The sequence below is a fragment of the Trachurus japonicus genome, chromosome 4, assembly GCF_045865225.1.
Source record: "Trachurus japonicus isolate A0001 chromosome 4, Traja_1.0".
Taxonomy (NCBI): Eukaryota; Metazoa; Chordata; class Actinopteri; order Carangiformes; family Carangidae; genus Trachurus; species Trachurus japonicus.
Window position 1 is genome coordinate 33,058,792 of NC_140910.1, and position 17,684 is coordinate 33,076,475.

Below are 17,684 nucleotides of genomic sequence, written 5' to 3' on the forward strand. Positions count from 1 at the left end.
TAAAGCTGCGCTCACACCGGACCTTTTGTTTTTAGAACGAGCGACGGGTTTACATGTTAAGTGAATGCAAACGAGCGATTGAGCGTTTTATCGCCCAGGTGAAAAAACGCTGGGGCTTTTTCGCTCAAGTCCCTCCCGTCGCTCGAGATGAGAAATCCCAACTCTCCGGCCGTCAGTCGCTCGTCGCTCAGCGCTGATTGGCTGCCGTAATCCCTGTAGTGCCGGTGTAAACAGAGACACATGGCAGTGGGCATGACGTCATCAAAGCGAAAATGCGAGTCTGTGGCTCTGTGCCAAATTGACGAGCGTCTGCACCTGAGCGACGGAGCGTTTTTTTCGGAGCGATACGAGCGACAGCGACAAAAACAAAAGGTCCGGTGTGAACGCACCTTAAACGTATTAAATGGCGGCCCTTCGGAATGGCACACTGGAACCGTGGAGGGTGTAGCGTGTACAGGTGAAGCTGCAGCGTGTCCATGGTAACGTGGACTGATAGGGTGTAGGGTGTAGCATATGGGGTGTAGCCTTTATCTGTAGCGTGTAGGGTGTAGTGTGTAGCATGTAGGGTGTAGGATGTAGCATCTAGCATATAGGGTGTAGTGTTTAGCGTGTAGGGTGTAGCGTGTAGGGTGTAGTGTGTAGCGTGTACAGGTGGAGCTGCAGCGTGTCCCTGGTAACGTGGACTGATAGGGTGTAGTGTGTAGTATGTAGCGTGTAGGGTGTAGTGTGTAGCATGTAGCGCGTACAGGTGGAGCTGCAGCATGTCTCCCTGGTAACGTGGACTGATGTGTTGTTGTTTCTCACTCGAAGCTTCAAACAAAGACAAAGTGCAGCAGTGATGTTCAAAGTCAGAGCTGTAATACCACATCAACATATCTCAGCAGCGGTGGAAACTCTCATCAGAGCCGAGGGAGCCGCAGACGAGATGCTTATGGAGCGTCGGCACGGTAACGACGGGAGTGGACACGGTCACAAAGTGAGACAAACGACTTGTGTTTGTTTGTGTGTGTGTGAGATGTGAGACGTCGCCTCTGTGTTTTTACAGCCGCGCACTTTTACTTTGAAAGTTCAATTTCCAGACAAAGGCAGATCGAGGCCGTGTTTGCACAGACGCTACATGTGCATGCATGTATGCTAATGCATGTGTGTGTGTGTGTGTGTGTGTGTGTGTGTGTGTGTGTGTGTGTGTGTGTGTGTGTGTGTGTGTGTGTGTGTGAGCAGTGGCCTTGTGGGTCTGGTTGTCTATCAGGAGGAGGGGAGTGTCTGTCATGGGAGATTGGTCTGGATGAGATGGAGGATCAAGGTTTCACTGGGCTCTTTACAAAAGGCTTAGCTGCTAATATGAGCAGGAGGAGGAGGAGGAGGGCGTGTGTGTGTGTGTGTGTGTGTGTGAGAGTGTGTGTGTGCTGGCTGCTTAACATTCAACACACATGAAGGAGAAGAAGTAGAAGCATCAGGAACTCGACGGATGAGGAAAAGCAGCAGATGTTTGAAAGATGGACAAATAAAACCAGCACAAAGAGACGTCGTCCTGCAGCGAGACGTGATTTTATAAAGTTTTCACCTGCTGAACGTCACCTCTCCTCTCAGGTTCTACAAAAAAACAAAAAACAAAACAACTACTCACAAATTATAGGCTATAAATTGAATAGTTACATGAGTAAATTCTATAAAGCGTCATTATACCTATTAGGGATGTCACGATTATAGATTTTCTTTGTACGATTACTGTCAGAGAAATAATCACGGTATTACGATTATCACGATTATTATGCATTAATTAATTTCACAACATATGAATGTGTAAAATCAAATACAGTCAAAATGTATTTACATCACAAATTTTTACACTAAATATTTTAAGTATCTACTATTCATATGTAACCAATTATTAATCCTCCAGGGGAAGTGTTTTAAATATTCAAATCATTAATTGTCATCTATACCAAATGTTTAAGTTCATTTTAATTGTTTGTTTTTTTTATCACAAATGAGACGCTAACATTTAAATTTCTACCATATTACGTTAGGTAAATGGACCAGTATTTCTTACATTTACCTTAACTTTTGTGCACATCTGCCTCTGTGTTTCCAAAATAATCTTTTTTGGAAAGTGATGGTATTGAAGAATCTTTACGATCAATTAATTGTGGCGTTTAATACCACGATTAATTGTGAAAACAAGTAATCGTGACATCCCTAATACCTATTATTACATTTATTTCAGATGGTTTTCTACATGTTTAGTTGAATAACAACAAAATAAATGACAATAATGATGATATCATTGTTAATAATAATAATAAAACTCACATGTGCAGCCGGGTTGGGAAAGCTGCAAAATGTGAAATTTACAAAAATAAGAGCACGTAACAAAAAAAAAAACACGTCAAAGTGCATTGAGTATAAAAACTCTGCTCGACTCATGGTCGATGTAAATATTGAAAATATAGTTTTTATAATAATAGAACAAGTAGAAGACAGTTCATATTTATCAAATCAAAAGTGTTTATTGTCATTTGCACGGTGGAAAGGTGAGTTTCCCTGACAATGAAATTCTTACTTTGCTGTCCACATCACAGGAAGCCAGCAATTAAATATGAAATAACTGATTTTCCATGATGTATTTTTGATAATGTGGCGTCACTTTGTAGAAATCTGTAGTTTTTCACTTTGACTTTTCTGTTTAAATTCTGGTCAAAAGGTCTAAATATCAGTTAATAATGGAAGAGCAGCGTCATTAGAAATACAGTCAGTCACATCGTTGCATGTAGTTCAGTGTTGAGAGCAACATGAAGCAGGACGGCTGCTGCAGAGCTGAGAGGACGGAGGGAAGGTGGAGAGAGAGGGAACAAAGGAACAAAGAGGAGAGAGAGAACGAGAGAGAGGGGAGGGCAATCATCAGGAGGAGGAGGAAGAGGAGAGTTATCTGAGCGGTGGAGGAGATTGTGTCATTTCAAGTCTTCACAGCTGAAACAGGATCCAGTGGTCACGCTGCAGCAGCCACAGGGTCGTCATCCCTCTCTCCATCTCTCCTTCTCTCCTCCTCTCCTTCTCTCCATCTGTCGTTCTGTCGTTACCTGAACGAGGTGGAGAAGAAGAAGAAGAAGTCAGGTGTAGAAGATGAGGAAGAGCAAAGAGAAGACAAAGGAGGTAGAAGAAGGAGAAATCCAACAACAAATCCTGATGAAGCTGAAACAAAGAAACAACCAATTAAAAAGCAGCTCTTGACATCACATCACTGTAGTACAATAAGTTTTATTTCAGCTTAAAGGGATAGTTCAACATTTTGTCAAATTGGCCCATTGCCATAATCCCTAAAGTCATAGCAGTAGGTTCGTTACCTTTAATTGTCGGTGCAAGCTGTTTTTAGAACGGCGGAGCAGAGCCGTGAGCTGCTCAGAGCTACGCTACCAACGGAGGCTCATTATGGGATTTCTTGGTTTCCCTCATCAAACTCATCAAATACACAATCCAACAACTCCACAACGCTCTGGTGGACAAGTTGTGACCTGCACATTCACCACGCTATGAGATAATAACACAACGTTACCACACAGAGTTGTTTTAGAGGGAAATTCATGCAAAACCGCTGATGCGCGTTGCCTTCAGGGACAGTTTTTCATCAACAGTCTCTGTATTTCCCTCTAAAACAACTCTGTGTGGTAACGTTGTGTTATTATCTCATAGCGTGGTGAATGTGCAGCTCACAACTTGTCCACTAGAGCGTTGTGGAGTTGTTGGATTGTGTATTTGATGAGTTTGATGAGGGAAACCAAGAAATCCCATGAGCCTCCGTAGCGTAGCTCTGAGCAGCTCACAGCTCTGCTCCACCGTTCTAAAAACAGCTTGCACCGACAATTAAAGGTAACAAACCTACTGCTATGACTATAGGGATTATGGCAATGGGCCAATTTGACAAAATGTTGAACTATCCCTTTGAATCTGTTATTCATGGCTTAATTTACATGTCTATAAAACTTCTCTGTCCTGTTTTAACGGCCCAGGTGCTGGTGGTGGTGAGGGGGCGGGGCTTTGTTGTGACATCACAAAGTGACAGGAAGTCCTGACGGCTGGTTTTAAGGCTCAGTTTCTGAATACAGGCTGTGTGCATTTCTTTGTGGACTGAGGCTTTGATACTTTCACAGTATTAATATAGAACCTAGAGCTGCTTTATAATCACACTACACATGGACATCTACCTTTATACTGTATGGAGCTTTAACACAAACATCTACCTTTATACTGTATGGAGCTTTAACACAAACATCTACCTTTATACTGTATGGAGCTTTAACACAAACATCTACCTTTATTTTGAAGGAGCTTTAACACAAAAATCTACCTTTATACTGTATGGAGCTTTAACACAAACATCTACCTTTATTTTGAAGGAGCTTTAACACAAACATCTACCTTTATACTGTATGGAGCTTTAACACAAACATCTACCTTTATACTGTATGGAGCTTTAATACAAACATCTACCTTCATACTGTATGGAGCTTTAATACAAACATCTACCTTTATTTTGAAGGAGCTTTAATACGAACATCTACCTTTATTCTGAAGGAGCTTTACTGTAATACAAACATCTACCTTTATTTTGAAGGAGCTTTAACACGAACATCTACCTTTATACTGTATGGAGCTTTAACACAAACATCTACCTTTATTTTGAAGGAGCTTTAACACAAACATCTACCTTTATACTGTATGGAGCTTTAACACAAACATCTACCTTTATTGTGAAGGAGCTTTAACACAAACATCTACCTTTATACTGTATGGAGCTTTAACACAAACATCTACCTTTATTTTGAAGGAGCTTTAACACAAACATCTACCTTTATACTGTATGGAGCTTTAACACAAACATCTACCTTTATACTGTATGGAGCTTTAACACAAACATCTACCTTTATTCTGAAGGAGCTTTAACACAAACATCTACCTTTATTCTGAAGGAGCTTTACTGTAATACAAACATCTACCTTTATTTTGAAGGAGCTTTAATAGAAACACCTTTATTTTGAAGGAGCTTTAATAGAAAGTTTAAACCTCTCTCCTCTCTAAGGTGATGATCCTCTTTCTTCCTCTCTGACCTCAGTGTGGTCTGGTCATTTCTGTTTAGTCAGCTGCCCCCTGCTGGCCGACACTCTGTCACTGCACCTCCTCCTCCTCCTCCTCCTCCTTCCTCCTCCACCTCCTGCTGCTGCAGATCTGAAGCTTCATCTTCTCTGCAGATCAAACTTTTTCTCTAAATCTCCTGTGAACATCAAAAATAAATGAATTTAAGTTAAAGTATTTGACCTAAATGTGATTTATTATACATCAAGAGAAGACGAAGTAAGAGCTGTGTGTGTGTGTGTGTGTGTGTGTGTGTGGGGTGGGGGGAGGGGTGTGGTCCGGGGGGGGTTCGGGCGGGTGTGTGGGGGTTTTGGTGGGGGGGGGGGGTGATGGGGGGTCGTGCTGTTCAGCTACGCCTATGTGCTTATTAGCAGGTCTGATATCGGTGTTCAACCGGCAGGCGGGTCTAGGAATCTGGGGGGGCACTTGGGCAGCGTAGGTAGAGCAGCGCCGCAGCAAAGCGCGAAGCGAAGATGGAGGGAGGGAGCGCCGGAGCTGAGCAGACGTTGGGCGGACGAGCCGGAGCAGGAGCAAGCGAAAATGCGCATAGCAAGACGCAGCAGTCGAACGCGCCTGGACAGGGGGAGACAGGTCTCGCCAATTCGCGCCGCGCTGCGCGGCGCCGGCGAGCGCGCGCAGCACGCGAGCGCGGTGCGATCCGCGCCGCGGAGGGCGGGCGGGAGGGCGGGAGGGACGCGCCGCGAAGCAGACGCGAAAGATCCACTTCTCTGGCGACGAGCAGCGCAGCCCAGGCGGCGGTCGGGGATCGCCGCTACACGCTCCGAGGAGTTTCGGGCGAGACGCGCCGCTCAGTGCTAGGAGCTTGTTGGTTAATGATCACAATCACTCTCTACATCACTCACTCCACACAACACTCGTTCACACACAGTGTCATTCCTGGCTGTAGATGTGGGGGGGTCTCTTGGTCGCGCGCTGCATCTGGGGGGGGGGGGGGGGGGGGGGGGGGGGGGGGGGCGTGCCGGTTGTAGGCGGGGGTGGGGTGTGGGGGGTTGGGAGGGGGGGGTGGGGGAGGGGGGGGGGTGGGGTGGGGGGGAGGGTAGGGTGGGGGGGGGGGGGTGGGTGCGGGGGGTGGGGGCAGTGTCGGCCGCGTTTGGTGGTGATGCGATGTGCGGTGATAGAGGGGCAAGAAGAGGAGAAGAGAGAGTGGGGAGAGATGAGGGCGGAGCGGAGGGGGCACGCGCGAGAGATAGGGGAAGGGAGACGGGGAAGAGAGGGACGGGCGGGAGGGAGGGGACTGGGCGGGCGGGCGGGCGGGAGGGCGGAAGGGCACGGGAGGGACGACGCCTTGGACGGAAGAGCGGACGTGAGGGGGGAGGGGAGGACGGGGACTAATAGAGAATGAGGTGCATGAATGAGATAGGAGGGGAGGTTCCGTGGCCTATGAGGTGGTGGGGAAGAGGGGGCGGGGGGAGCAGGGGGAGGCGGGGAGGCGGGGTGCGGACGGGGTGGGGCATCGTGCGAGCCATGCGGGCCGGGTGGAAGCAGAGGAAGTTAGGGGGTGGGGGGGAGAGACATGCGGGGGGGCGGGGCGGGGGTGCAGCGAGCAGGGGTGAATCGCGGGGGATACACGGGAGGTAGGAGTCGGGGGGGCGGACTAAGGGGGCGGGCCAGCGAGACGTGAAGGAGCCTCGTGAGGGCGAGAACGAGGAGAAGGGGCAAGCAGAGAAGTGTAACATTGCGAGAAGAAGTTAGGAGAGGGAGACGGAGGAAGCGAGCGAGGGAGAGACGGCCGGAAGGGGAGAGAAACTGTGCGACGCCGAGGCACAGGGGGAGACGAGTAAGAGCAAGAAGGTAGAGGGAGAGAAATCGAGCAGCCGAGGCCGCCGCTTGATGCGAAGCATGAGAAAGGAGGCAGAAGACGAGGGGGAGAGAGAGGAGACAGGGTAATACGAGCTGAGCCGGGCAGCGACAAGAAGCGAAGGCGCAAGGCGAAGGCCGCGCGGAGCTGCGACCGCGCAGGGAGCGATCCTGAGCTCACCGAGGCGGCGCCAGAGCCGATGACGGGATGGGCGCGCCGCCACCGCGCCGGTGCGCGCACACTGCGCGCAGCCGGGGAGGGCGAGCCGCGCTTACAGGCGCCGGCCGCTCAGCTGCTCTCAGCGACCGCGCAGCAGGCGCGCCGCGCCCCCGCCGGCACCGGGCAAGACGCTCCTCTCCTCTCCTTCTCTTCTTCTCCTCCTCTCCTCTCCTCTCCTCCTTCTCTTTCTCTTTCTCTCCCCATCTCTCCTCCTCCCCTCTCCTCTCCTCCTTCTCTTTCTCTCCTCCTCTCCTCTCCTTTCTCTCCTCATCTCTCCTCCTTTCCTCTCCTCCTCTTCTCCTTTCTCTCCTCTCCTCTCCTCCTCCTCCTCTCCTCCTCCTCCTCTTCTTTTTCTCCTCTCCTCTCCTCCTTCTCTTTCTCTTTCTCTCCCCATCCCTCCTCCTCTCCTCTCCAGCATCTCCTCCTCTCCCCATCTCTCCTCCTCCTCTTCTTTCTCTCCTCTTCTCCCTTTTCCTCCTCTCCTCTCCTTTCTCTCCCCATCTGTCCTCCTCTCCTCTCCTCTCCTCTCCACTCCTTTCTCTCCCCAATCTCTCCTCCTCTCTCCTCTCTTCCTCTCCCCTCCTCCTTCTCCTCCTCTCCTCCTCTTCTTTCCTCCTCCTCTCCTCTCTTCTCCTCTCCATTTCTTTCTTTCTCTCCTCCCCTCTCCTTTCTCTCCCCATCTCCTCTCCTCCTCCTCCTCCTCTCCTCTCCTCCTCTCCTCCTCCTCCTCTCCACTCCTCTCCTCTCCTCTCCTCTCCCTCTCCTCTCCTCTCCTCTCCTCCTCTCATTCCTCCTCTCCTCTCCTCCTCCTCTCTCTATCCTCCTTCCATCACTCCTCTCCTCCTATCACTCCTCCTATTCCTTTACCTCCCTCTCTCTCCTCCTCTCCTCCTCCTCTGGGTGAGATATTGCCTTTGTGATGTGTTGTGACAGTGACGTTAATGGAAGCACTGTACATTTAACGACCTATATCTCCGGAAATTCCTCTGCTGCGCACACACACACACACACACACACACACATACACGCACACACACACGCACACACACACACACACACACACACACACACCTGAAAAGTGCAGCTCTCTTTCTCTCTACACCTGTAAACACAGCAGATTTCTGTGCGCTGTTATTGTTTCCTCAACAAAAGATTAACACAATTATAGGATCCAGTGTGTGTGTGTGTGTGTGTGTGTGTGTGTGTGTGTGTGTGTGTGTGTGTGTGTGTGTGTGTGTGTGTGTTGTGTTGTGACACAACTGTCAACAGCACAACAAAGGAGCGAGGGAACAGAACAGCTGAGCGGGCGAGCCAGAGTGAGAGTGAGAAAGCGTAAGGGAGCAGAAAAGAGAGCGAGCGAGCGGAGGAGAGGAAAGAGAGATGATGGAGGGAACAAAGGAAGCAGAGAAAACAGGAAGAAGAGATGATGAACGGAGGAGGAGAGGAAACACAGAGCTGCTGTTGTTTGTTTATTTTGTTATTTCACCAAATAATTAGAAAAAAAATAGAAATAAAAAAGAGATAAATGATGATGTTTCTACGCAAACTGTAGCATATAAATGTATATAATAATATTTAACAATATAAATATAAAATAAAGGTTAATTTTTGTTAATTAGTATTTTTTTTTGTTTACAAATTTCAAACTCTAAAATCGGGAACTCAAAGTTTTGAACTTGAATCTCAGCTCCTTGTGTTGTTGCTTTAAAGGGATAGTTCAACATTTTGGCAAATTGGCCCATTGCCATAATCCCTATAGTCATAGCAGTAGGTTCGTTACCTTTAATTGTTCGGTTTTTTGCAAAGCTTATTATTAGAAAAGGCGGAGCAGAGCCGTGGAGCTTGCTCAGAGGCTACGCTATCGGAGGCTCATTATTGGGATTTCTTGGTTTACCTTCATCAAACACATCAAATACACAATCCAAACAACTCCACAACGCTCTTGGTGGTAAAAGTTGTGAGCTGAACATTCACTCACGCTATGTGATAATATACACAACGTTACCACACAGAGTTGTTTTAGAGGGAAATTCAGAGACACTTGCTTGATGGATAAACTGTCCCTGTAAGGCAACGTGCATCAGCCAATTTTGCATGAATTTCCCTCCTAAAACAACTCTGTTCTGTGGTTAACGTTGTGTTATAATCTTCATTGTCGTGGTGAATGTGCAGGTCACAAACTTGTCCTACCAGGAGCGTTTGTGGAGTTGTGGTGGATTGTGTATTTGATGAGGTTTGATGAGGGATAGGGGACCTCTCATATAACAGAACGTTACTGAAGAGTTGTTTTAGCGGTAAATTACAGGAGATCATGCTTGATGAAAAACTGTCCCTGTAAGGCAACGCGCATGCATGCGGTTTGGTTTGCTTGATTTGAATTTACCGTAAAACAGCGTACACCGTCAAATAAAGGGTTTTCATACCTAGGCTATAGGACTATTTTGGGATTATGGCAATGGGACTATTTTGCCATCATTGTTGTAAATATCCACTTGCTATTTCTGTAGCGTGTCCGGAGGTCAGCTCTGGTTTGAATCTTGATTTTTAATTTTATAGACATCAATAGATTATACGTTTTTTAAAACGTGTTAAAAGGAGCTGTTAGATGCCGAGGCAGAGTAGACGGCAGGCATGTATTATTGGGTGGTGGAGTTTTTTGTTCGAGAGGGTTAATTAATTGGATGTGACGTGGAATGGTTAGGGTGGATTGTTGGTGGTTTGGTGGGGGTTGGTCAGGTTGGGTTAGGTTGACGAGCGCGATCGAGCTTCGCGGGCTGGATCGAGGGCTCTATGATCCGTAGTTCTGGTGGTGGTGGCGGAAGATTCTGTCTGGCGGTCAGAGCAGCCCCAGGTGCGGGCGTGCGGGGAGTCGTAGGAGGTTGCCTGAGTGGTTTAGAGGGGGGGTGTTTTTTACTTACTTCTTGGGAGGCGGGGTGTGGAGAGGTGCGGTGATAGTTTCTAGGGTTGGGTTAGGGGTTTAGGGGTGCAGGGGGCAGGGACAAGTGAGAAAGGTTGGGACTCCGCCGGCACGCCGCCGAGGGCCGCACGCACGGAAAACAGGGAGCAGGGGAGGGGGGGGAAGGAGAAGAGGGCGAAGGAGGAGAGTTAGGACGGGCGAAGGGGGAGAAGAGGGGGCGGGAGGCGGAGGACAGCGGGAAGAGGTTGGAAGAAGGGGCTGGGAGGGAGAGAGAAGACCGGACGGAGGATGGGGGACGCGGAAGGGGACGAAGAAGGAGAACAAGGGGGACGAGCACGAAGGGGCGAAGCAGGAGACGGGGGAAGAGTAGAGAAGAAGGGGGTCGACGCGGGGGAGACAGCCGAGGAACGGCAGCAGTCGGGGGTCGGAGAAGGCACGAACGGGGGAGCACGCGGGGAGGCGAGCAGCCTAAGGGAGACGGGGGACAGAGAAGCAAAGAATGGAGGGAGGCGAGGGGAGAAGGAGGGCGGAGGAGCCAGAAGCGGCCGCGAAGGACGAAGACAGGGGGCGCCGACGGGGGGAAGTCAGCGGAAGGGAGAAGGGGGACGAGCTAGTAGAAGAGAGGGCGAAACGGGGAAGGAGCCGAAGCAAGCGGAGCCGGGGGCCGAGCAAGCACAGACGAGGGAGACAGCGGGGAGACAGACGAGGCGGGGAGACCGCGAAGGAGGGAAGCAGACGGGGCAGCATGCCGAGGAAGGGGAGAAGTAAGAAGAAGGAGAGGGGGCGCTCGAAGAAGACAGGAAGAGGAGGGGCAGAATAGAAGAAGCAGAAGGGGCGCAAGACGAAGACAACGAGAGGGCGAGAAGAAGACGAAGATCGATGAAGAAGGGAAGGACGAAGAAGCAGAGTGGAGAATCCAGAAGACGACGCAGACCGAGATCAGAGGTGGTCGACGAAAAGACTACGAAGAGAGGGGCGAACCACGAAGCCGAGGAAGCTGGGCGCCGCTCTACATCGTGACGCCGAACGTCAGACGAAGCCGAGTTGTAGAAGTAAGAAGAAGACCTCCTCCTCCTCCTCTTCCTCCTCCTCCTCTTGTCTCTTCCTCCCCCTCCTCCTCCTCCTCTTGTCTCCTCCTCCTCTTCCTCCTCCTCCTCCTCCTCTTTTCTCCTCCTCCTCCTCCTCTTTTCTCCTCCTCCTCCTCCTCTTCTCTCCTCCTCCTCCTCCTCCTCTTTTCTCCTCGTCCTCCTCCTCCTCCTCCTCCTCCTCTTTCTCCTCCTCCTCTTCCTCCTCCTCCTTTCTCCCTTTCCTCCTCCTCTCTTCCTCTCATCCTCTTTTCTCCTCCTCCTCCTCCTCCTCCTCTTTTCTCCTCCTCCTCCTCCTCCTCCTCCTCTTTTCTCCTCCTCCTCCTCCTCCTCCTCTTTTCTCCTCCTCCTCCTCCTCCTCCTCCTCCCCCTCTTTTCTCCTCCTCCTCCTCCTCCTCCTCCTCCTCTTTTCTCCTCCTCCTCCTCTTTTCTCCTCCTCCTCTTTTCTCCTCCTCCTCCTCCTGTCTCCTCCTCCTCCTCCTCCTCCTCTTGTCTCCTCCTCCTCCTCCTCCTGTCTCCTCCTCCTCTTGTCTCCTCCTCCTCCTCCTCCTCCTCCTCCTCCTCCTCCTCCTGCTCCTCCTCAGGTGTGCACGGTGACTGTTTGTACCGAGCAGCTTCGGCCTCTGGACCAGTGGAGCTGAGACAGGCCCTGGACTCAGGTACCAACTCCTCCTCTACTGACGATGATTGATTGATTGATTGATTGATTGATTGATTGGTTGATTGATTTATTGATTTATTGATTGATTGATTAAAAACTTTATTGAACAACATTAGACAAGTGTTCAAAGGGATAAAAAACACAATAAAGCCCAAAGGATTGTTTCCATTATGGTCCTATTTGATGGTAGACGGTACACATGGATTTACTGTAAAACAGGGAAGACAAACACACAACACATGGACTAAAAACATGGGAGAGAGACACTAAGCACATAGACTACAACATTGAAGAGAAAGAACATATAAAATAGATAAAACAAGAGATTAGGTCCCAAACAGAGACAGCAAAACATAAAGCAGACACACAAACAAACACTACAATAATCTGGTGCTTCACGGCTCTTTTGATTTAATTTATCGGTTGGTGCGTTCAGGGACACTGCACGAAGTCGGAGCTTCACAGAGGTCGTTAAAAGATTTTCAGTTTTACATGAAGCACCTGAACCCGGCCAGTAACATCTCAGTGAGTCGCCGAGGCTCCACCCAGACAGGAATCAAACCCAGAACCTTGATGCAGTGACGTTGCTGCTACCCACTGCGCCACCGTGCCGCCCACTGCAGCGGATTCAAACAGAAACTTCATGTGTTTTTTCAGTCGGAGTCGCAGTAAAAACACAGTTTGTTGTGACCGACGAGGTTGAATTGTAACGACGGATGTTTTGTTTGTCTCCGTCGTGCAGCTGCTGCTGACGTTTGTCCAGATGTTGCAGATGTTTAACACAGAGAAGAAACTAAAGAACTTCCTCTCTGCCGGGCTGTGATTGGCCAGAGGAGATGACTGATGACGAGGTGTCGATCACAGGGTTCTTACGGATCCTTAAAAAGTCTTAAAAGGCATTGAATTCATTAATCTAAAAACAAGGCCTTAATTGGCATTAAAATGTCTTGAATCCATTTTTCAAAGGTCTTAACTCATTGAGTGCCAACCACGTAATTTCTCGTTTTTCGTTCCCATGCGTTGAGTGCCAAAAACGAAATTTTTCGTTTTTTGCTTTTTTTTTAAATTATGAAAATAGACACTTTAATACACATTATATGTAAATTTGGGGACTCTACGACGAGGAGAACTGAAATAGATGACGATCAAAGTCACATGACAGCTCATGATCTGGAAGTTTTTATCATAACTCAGCTTCTGCAAACGGAGTTCTGCATGCAGATGCAGCGCAGCTGCTCCGCTGCTGCTCCGCTCTCACCCGCGAGGCTCCAGCAGCTGGGAGCTGAACCAGGAAGCTCTCAGCCCACTGTCCCGCCCGGTCTTCATCTGGAGCAACACCGTGTCCTCCCCAAAGTCCTCCCGCGGTAAAATCTGATGGTCTCTGGGCCAAAGCAGACCGGCACCACCGACCCGTACCACAGACGGACCCCGACCACCGGCGGGACCGGTGTTCGCGAGCCGCTGTGGCCGGCAGAGCCTCACGTTCCGCGGCGAGAGGCTGTGACACGGCACGGTGCGTCTGTGTTATAGCTGTTAGTTGCGCCCCCCCCCGCCCCCGATGGTGGTTTTGTGAATAGAACAACAATTGTTGTGTATATTTATCTTATACGAGCCCTTTGATCCAGAAATGCGAGTGTCAGAAGAGCGACAGACACAAACAGCGCACCTTTCATAAAAGACGCTCTATCTCCTTTTCTAGAAAAAAAGGAGGGATTTTGGTGAAACCCAGCCATGTTTAGCTTGACTTTTCTCAGGAATGGAGGCACGTAGAAACAAACAGTTTGTGGTCATTTGAAGCATAAAGTTAAACCTTTCAATTGAGCTACAGTATGTGTGTTGGTGGCAATAATATAGAATACACTATGGCTCTAAAATAAAAAGTCAAATATGGTCTAATTTGCCGGTACACTTGACTAAAACTTTGGAAAGGAGCGCGGCACTCAATGAGTTAAAAATGTTAACACATGGTAAGTGGTATTTTATGATTATAATTAGTCTCAAATCTCAAAATAATTGGTAACATTCTGACATAGAGAAGTTAGTGGCGGCCGTCAACGCTAAATTTCTCACCGCCACCAGCTCCCAAGTCGGTGGTTTGTTTGTTTTTTTCGGACTTTTTATGCATTTATTTTGGAAGGACAGCTGGAAAGAGACACAATCCAATGTTCATGTAGCAGTCACTTTACCTTGGATTACATAGGAAAGTGGGTCAAATTGTCCCTAACCCTATGTAATTGATGTGGTGTTTTTTTTTTTTGTTTTTTTTTTTTGGGGGGGGGGGGGGATTCTGCATTTGTGTTTATTATGAAGTCGGTCTTAAATTTTGTTTCAAGTGGCTTTAAAAAAGTCTTTAAAAGTCTTAAATTTAACTTGGCTTAAGCTGTAGGAACCCTGGATCAGTCGTGATTGGACGGTTAAAGAGCTGATGAACCAAAACATCATGTGACCGACCGTGGTTGTTGAATGATTATCATTATAATTCTTCTTATTATTAATCATTATAAAAGTAATAATAATCATTAACTCCACTCCAGTGTGTCATCATCACACACTCCTGACAGCAACAGGTGTTTCATCCTGAACCTCCGCTGGTTCCCTGTTCACCTGTTTGTCGTTGTTATTCAGCTTCAGTAACATGGCCGACGTTGAGCCGACGTTGAGCCGAGTTAAAGAGGTTCAGATCAACTAACTCCCCAAAAAAACAGAAAAGAAAAGTTGTCCCAAGTTTGTTGTTTGGAGTTCAGTGTGTCGCCACCAGGGTGCGCTCTGACTCTGCTCTGAGTGAGACGGTGATGTCATCACTCACTCTCCGCTGCACACACACACACACACACACACACACACACACACACACACACACACACACACACAGACACACACACATTTACATCTGACACACACACTTTGGTCTCTCTTTACAAACTCACACTTCAAGAGAAACGAGCTCAGTTCATTTGTTAGAGAGAAATGTTTGACTGTCAGAAACATAATTCAGATGCTGTGTGTGTGTGTGTGTGTGTGTGTGTGTGTGTTGTGTCTCTGATCGCAGGACGTTCATTGGTCCAGAGTTGTTCAGGTTTTACACCTCACAGACCACATGACGCATCGACCACTACTGTGATTAATCCTATAGAGCTTTATTTTGAAGGAAGGAAGGAAGGAAGGAGGGAAAGGAATGGGGAAAAACAGAAGGAAGGGAAGAAAGGAGGAAGGAAAGAAGGACAGAAGGAAGGAAGGAAGGAAGGAAAGAAAAAAGAAAGAAAGAAAGAAAGAAAGAAAGAAAGAAAGAAGGAAGAAAAGGAAGAAGGAAATAAGGAAATAAAGAAAGAGAGAAAAAAGGAAGAAAAACAGACAGGAAGAAGGAAGGAAGGAAGGAAGGAAAGAAGGAAGGAAAGAAAGGAGGAAGGAAGGAAAGGAAGAAGGAAAGAAAGACAGAAGGAAGGAAAGAAAGGAGGAAGGAAGGAAAGGAAGAAGGAAAGAAAGACAGAAGGAAGGAAAGAAAGGAGGAAAGAAGGAAAGGAAGAAGGAAAGAAAGACAGAAGGAAGGAAAGAAGGAAGGAAAGAAAGGAGGAAGGAAGGAAAGGAAGAGGAAAGAAAGACAGAAGGAAGGAAAGAAGGAAGGAAAGAAAGGAGGAAGGAAGGAAAGGAAGAAGGAAAGAAAGACAGAGAAGGAAGGAAAGAAGGAAGGAAAGAAAGGAAGACAGAAGGAAGTAAAGGAAGAAGGAAGAGAAGAAAGCTTTATCGTGTCCCCAGAAAGACTTCCCGTTGTTGTGAGTTTCTGATGAAGTCGTTTTCTGACATTTTTATCGTTGCGTGTTTTCTTGAGCTGCAGCGTGTGAGTGTGTTGACCCCTCAGGGCCACCGTAGCTGAGATATGAACGGCCAAATTAAAGACAGATCAAATGAGTTTAAATGATGTAAAGTCATTTAAATTTAAAAAAATACAACACTGTAGTAGACTGAAGACTGAACAACTTTAGATTTTAAACCTGAATAATTAAAGGTTCATGTCGTAGCGTTCAGTCAGTGTTTCTCTGAGACGAGTTTGAATCATCGACTCATCATCGTTTCCTGGTTTTTCCACTCAGAGTAAAAGCAGCAGCAGGTATTGATCTGTTTGTTTACTCTGAAACTCCTGAGTCACTCAGAGCAGCAGCAGCAGCAGCAGCAGCAGCCATGTTGGAAAAACCAGGTCCAAGTTATGAAACTGGGAAATTCCCTTTCATGTAACATCCAGGACACACACACACACACACACATACACACACACTCAGATACACACACACACACACACACACACACACACACACACAAAGGTCACAAACTTCTCCAGTAGAAGCTCCTCCCACCTGTCCACCCCGACGTCCAATCACGGGCCGCCGCACAGACCACATGACATATCGATACTGGGATTAATCCTAATAGAGCCCCAGACTGGTCCCTCGCTTTATTGTGAAGAAAGGAAAGAAAGGAAGAAAGATGAAAGGCAGGAAGAGGGAAGGAAAGAAAAAAAGAAAGAAAGACAGAAGGAAGGAAGGAAAGAAAGAGAGGAAGAAGGATGGAAAGAAAAACAGAAGGATGGAAAGAAAGAAAGAAAGATGGAAGGAAAGAAAGTGAGGAAGAAGGAAAGAAAGACAGAAAAAAGGGAAGAAAGACAGAAGGAAGGAAAGAAAGACAGAAGGAAGGAAGGAAAGAAAGAGATTTTTTTTTTTGATTTTTACAACCACACTTTATTTACCAATCACAGGACATTATCAGCTGTTCCTTCTACCCAACTACAGACTCATCTATTTATTTACAACCCACACCAATAAACACACATACATACACACATACATACATAAACACAAACAACCCCAAATCAATCAATCAACCAACCCATAAATAAATAAATAAATAACTAAATAGATACTCTGTCAGGTTTTCAGCACACTGGTAAAAGCAAGTTCATTGTTTGACACAGCACACAGGACATTGTTGTGACACCAAATATCAGAGAAGCTTCCCAGGTCTCCCATCAATCTATAAAATGCGAACTCCAGTCTGATCCTACAGCGGACGTTAGAGCGCCACACTGTGGACGCCTCTACACCTGCCTGGTCTTCCATTTTATTTCTCCTGGAGATGTAGATTGCCATTTTCGCCTCCCCCACGATAAAATTCAACAGCTGCCACATTGCCCTATTTTCTTTTCTATATCCCGCCCCATAAATAAACACTGCAGTTGTAAAAGTCTGATTAAAAAGGCTAAAAACACTTGTCAATAGAGTAAAAAACGCAGAGAGCCGGCCACACTCGCTAAAAATGTGGAACGTCGTCTCCCTCACTCCACAAAAAGGGCACTGGTTGGACACATTAGCATTAAGAACAGATGTAAAAGAATTGGACGCAATAGCCCCATGGAGAACCCTCCACTGTAGGTCTCCAGTCCTCTTTTTCAGGGGGGGCTTGTACAGGACTCTCCACTGCGGAGACGCCCCTCCAAACCTGTCAGCCCATGCACATGGTGCTCTGCCCCCCAAAGTTTTCTTATTTAGAGCTTGCACACAAGCTCTGTAAAGAGTCTTTCTATGGACTGTGTGCAGGCTGAAGGCGGCCCCTCTCACCAGAGGACCCTCCTGATCAGTCTGTGGGCTGAGCTGGATCCCAGGGGGGGGGTCTGTAGGGTCCGGCTCCTCCCCTCTGCCAAATTCCCTAAGGAGCTGTTTCTCTGTCAGTGTCAGTTTTTCCCTCCAGAGCTGCAACAACCTCTGGACCATCCTGCGGGACTGGAGGCCCAGCACACGCCCCACGCTCTCCGAGTCCATCAGGGCGGGCCTGCGGCGTGGACCAAGCTCTGCAGGTCCACCGTCC